Genomic DNA, 5,109 nt, shown 5'->3' with positions numbered 1-5,109 from the left:
GATCGTTCGGAGGCCGGGCGTGATGTTATGATGTCACGCCCGGCCTCTGTATTAAAAAAAAACGGCGCCGCTTCGGCTGGGAAGCAGAGATCGTTTTTTTTTTTTTTTTTTTTCAGGCTTCTAAGCCTAGAGGTGAGATGTGGGGTCTTATTTACCCCACATCTCACTGTAAAGAGCACCTGTCATGCTTATTCCTATTACAAGGGATGTTTACATTCCTTGTAATAGAAACAAAAGTGATCAAAAAAATTTTTTTGGGGAAAAAAGTGTCAAGCTAAAATAAAAAAAGTAAAATTAACAATAAAAAAAAAAAAAACTTTTAAAGTGCCCCTGTCCCTGTGAGCTCGCATGCAGAAGCGAACGCATACATAAGTCCCGCCCACATATGAAAATGTTGTTCAAACCACACATGTGAGGTGTCGCCGCGAACGTTGGAGCGAGAGCAATAATTTTGGTCCTGGACCTCCTCTGTAACTCAAAACATGTAACCAGTAAAAATTTTTAAAGCGTCGCCTAAGGGGATTTTCAAATAGCGAAGTTTGGCGCCATTCCACGAGCGTGTGCAATTTTGAAGCGTGACATGTTGGGTATCTATTTACTTGGCGTAACTTCATCTTTCACATTATGCAAAAACATTGGGCTAACTTTCTTGTTTTTTTTTTTTAAAGCACAAAACTGTTTTTTTCCCCAAAAAAACGCATTCGAAAAATTGCCGCGCAAATACCGTGCTAGATAAAAAGTTGCAATGACCACCATTGTATTCTCTAGGGTCTCTGCTAAATTTGGGGGTTCTATGTAATTTTCTAGCCAAAAAATTATGATTTTTACATGTAAGAGAGAAATGTCAGAATTGGCCTGGTAGGCAAGTGGTTAAAGTCTATGGGACACGAACATGAATAATCAAAAGTGCTAATTTTAAAGGCTTATATGCATGGTATTGTCATAAAAAGTGTTTAGGGACCTGGGTCCTGCCCCAGAGGACATGTATCAATGCAAAAAAGTTTTAAAAATGGCTGTTTTTTCGGGAGCAGTGATTTTAATAATGCTTAAAGTGAAACAATAAAAGTGTAATGTTCCTTTAAATTTCGTACCTGGGGGGTGTCTATAGTATGCCTGTAAAGGGGCGCATGTTTAGTACAGTCTGACAGCAAAATGACATTTCAAAGGAAAAAAGTAATTTAAAACTACTCGCGGCTATACTGAATCGCCGGTGTCTTGCCGAGAAAGTTCCCTCGGCGGATAAGGTCCCCCCTGTACTGCGCAAGTGCTGCTCTTGCGCAGTACCAACGACTAGCAGCCGCCGAAAATAGCCAAAGATGAAAATCTTCAATCATCTGTACACGGCGCCTGCGCCCTGGGTCCAGGCTGAAGCCCCACCATCCAAGTGGACCTAGAGGGGGAATAAAAAAGTGCCGAGCAAAGCGAGGCCGTGCCCGAAGCGTGGCGAGCGAAGCGAGCCCACGGGGGACCCTCTTACAGGCGCCGTGTACAGCTGATTTCTTCTCTGAAGGGCCTGGTATGGAATTTAGGGGGACCCCCACCTCATTTTTTTTAAATTTTGGTTCGGGGTTCCCCTTTGGGGAATTCCCATGCAGTTTTTATCAATGAACTTTTATGTGTATTGTCGAGCCGGCAATTCAGTATAGCCGCGAGTAGTTTTAAATAACTTTTTTTCCTTTCAAATGTCATTTTGCTGTCAGACTGTTCTAGACTCGGGAAACATGCGCCCCTTTACAGGCATACTATAGACACACCCCAGGTACGAAATTTAAAGGAATATTACCCTTTTATTGTTTCACTCAAAGCATTATTAAAATCACTGCTCCCGAAAAAACGGCCGTTTTTAAAAAAAAAATTGGCATTGATCCATGTCCCCTGGGGCAGAAACCGGGTCCCCAAACACTTTTTATGGCAAAGAACTTGCATATAAGCCTTCAGTGAGAACTTTGGATTTTGCAGGTTCGAGCCCCACTGACTTCCACTATTCCAGCATATGTGATCTGACAGGCATTATTGCTGCAATAGCGCTGCTTTCCATTTGCATTAGCGCTGACTTTCTGAGAGTTGAAGTCTTCCTGGCCTTTTTTGAGAGTTATTTTTTGGTACTGCAGGAGAATTTTTTGGCGCTATAGTAAATGACCCCCTATATGTTGGGGATAAAAACCGGGCCCTATTTTATCAACAGGGTAATAAGCCAGGTAAGTTACTGGCAAGGGCCCTAAAAAACAGAAGCAGTACTTTACCCATTGCCAAGATAAAAACAGATGCTGGAGATGTGAGTTATGACCCAAAAGGGATTCTGAAAGAGTTTCAAACATTCTATACGAAACTATATAACATACCTAACTATAAGACGAATAGTAACCCAGAAATATTTCAGCAAAATGTACAACAGTATATAAAGGAAATCGCAATCCCGACCTTAACATCTATAGAGTTAAGTCAGCTTGAGCAAGACTTTTCTATAGAAGAAATACAAATGGTAATTGACTCACTAATACCCGGGAAAAGTCCAGGTCCGGACGATTTTACCCCTCGGTTTTATAAAGCATTTAAAGTGGAACTTATGCCTATAATTAAACAGACCTTTAATGCGGTCTCTACAATAGTGCCTTTTGGTTCTGAAAGCATGCAGGCTTATATCACTCTCGTACCAAAAACGGATAAGGATCATACCCTATGTGGGAATTATAGACCGATATCTCTAACAAATCTTGACCTTAGAATATACTCGAAAATCATTGCTAATAGACTCACCCCCATAATACCTGGTTATATACATCTGGACCAGGTGGGATTTGTTAAAGGAAGAGAGGCTAGGGACAATACCCTGAAAACGCTTACACTAATTGAATATGTACAGAGGGACTCCACCCCATCCTGTTTGCTAGCAATAGACGCCGAAAAAGCGTTTGACAGGGTGGGATGGAGCTTCCTTAAAGAGACACTTATACAGTGGGGGCTTGGGTCTGTAATGATATATAAGATAATGACCTTATACCAACATCCAACTGCTAAGATCCGGGCGAATAGTGGCTTGTCTGGGGAAATAGTGATAGCAAATGGAACTAGACAGGGCTGTCCATTGTCTCCAATACTATATATACTAGTTATGGAGCACTTATTAAACGCAATTAGGGCAAATAAAGGTATACAAGGTGTAAGAGTGGGGGATATAGAGTACAAGATGTCTGTCTACGCAGATGACATCTTGCTGTATGTTACAAACCCTCTAGTAACACTACCTAACCTGATAATGGAATTTAATCGTTTTGGCACCCTGAGTAATTTCAAAGTCAACTATAATAAATCCGAGGCATTGAACATTAATATGTCTAGAAACATGTTAGAGCTGCTTAAGAAGGACTTTTCCTTCAGATGGCAGGAAAATGCTATTAAATATCTGGGTACTTATATCCCTACGGATATGAAGAAGTTGGAAGAATATAACTATGTCCCGATGGTGCAAAAAATAACGAAAACACTCCAGCTATATGATAGAGGTACTTTCTCATGGTTAGGTAGGGTAAATGTTATAAAAATGGATATACTTCCTAAAATATTGTATATTTTGCAAACGATCCCCATATTCCCTGCAACGAGAATCTTGAAAAAGCTATCCAGGGTTATTGGACAATTTGTCTGGGCGGGCAAGACGCCTCGAATTAGTATAAAAGTGCTAAATAAGACGAAAAAAAATGGGGGTCTTTCCCTCCCAGATATAGCAATATACCTTAGGGCGGTAATGGTTACTAGAGTGGTAGATTGGTTTCAAAATGGGAACAATAAACAGTGGGTGAGACTAGAGGAAGAGATTACAGGTTTAAAACTGCAATCTCTGCCATGGATCAAAAAAGCACATAGACCGCCGTACGGCTATATACCCTCTTTAGTGGCTTCAACAATGAAAGCATGGGACACTATGATTAAAACAGGACGTGTTTCCACTTTTAGAGGACCCATGACCCCATTGTTTGACAACCCAGAATTTCCATGTTCATTTGGAGCAAAGACATTTCTCAAATGGAATAGACATGATGATACGAGGATAATAGAAACATTGGTGGGAAATAAGGTGCTCCCGCTGGAGACCATGGGGGAGGAATATAAAAAAGAATGGATGCAGCATGGTTTACTCCAAACGTTACATCCCTGATAAAAGAAACAGAAATAGATAGACCTTTAATGGCCTTAGAAAAAATCCTTATTCAGGATGATAGACCGTCACATGTGCTATCTAAAGTATATAAAATCTTAATTGAGGATTCCCAGAAGTTGGAGATACCATATATTAAGAAATGGGAAGAGGAATTGGGGATGGAGATCCCTAGGAAAAAATGGGAAAAAGCTATAGCAGTTACACATAAACTCTCTGTGTCTACTAAGCATCAAGAAAGAAACTATAACATTTTAGCTAGATGGTATAAGTGCCCGGTAGACCTTCATAGGATAAGTCCAATTAATAAAGAAGAATGCTGGAGATGTCAGGAAATGCCAGGTACAATGTCCCATATATGGTATTATTGCTCTAAAAACCTTCCATTCTGGCAGAAAATTTTTGAGATCTTCAGGGCTATGACAGCGAAGGAACTATACCCAGACATACAAATGACAGTATTATCTATGATACCTGGTTCATTGAAAAATATAAGGAAAGGTCCACTAAAATATTTCCTAACGGCTGCACGTACCTGTATAGCCAGAAAATGGAAATGCGCAATTGCGCCCTCCATGATGGAATGGGAGTGTGAGATGACGGAGATGCGGACCCTGGAAGAAAGAAAGGTGCTAGAGGAAGGATCTAATAAACAGATTAAACGGACACTAGCCACTTGGAATAGGTGGGTAGAGTATAGTGCCTCGTCAGAATTACTATGTGAGGTATAGGAGACTGGGAATCCTCAATGATATAGGATTATGTGGGATGGGGAGAGAGTGACTATATTTATCTTTGACCCCCCCCTTTTTGTTTTTTTTTTTTGTTTTTGTTGGTTTGTTTGTTTGATGGGTTGTGCATGGGATGTAGGGTAGGGTCGTATGGTTGTTTGGGAGGATGTATCCCTAGGCTGAGTGACAACAGGGTAGTAGATTTGGATTAATGTCACATTC

Source organism: Aquarana catesbeiana, linkage group LG03 (genome assembly GCF_042186555.1).
Source record: "Aquarana catesbeiana isolate 2022-GZ linkage group LG03, ASM4218655v1, whole genome shotgun sequence".
Lineage (NCBI taxonomy): Eukaryota > Metazoa > Chordata > Amphibia > Anura > Ranidae > Aquarana > Aquarana catesbeiana.
The sequence above is the reverse complement of the archived record's forward strand: the minus strand, read 5'-3'. Positions refer to the sequence as shown.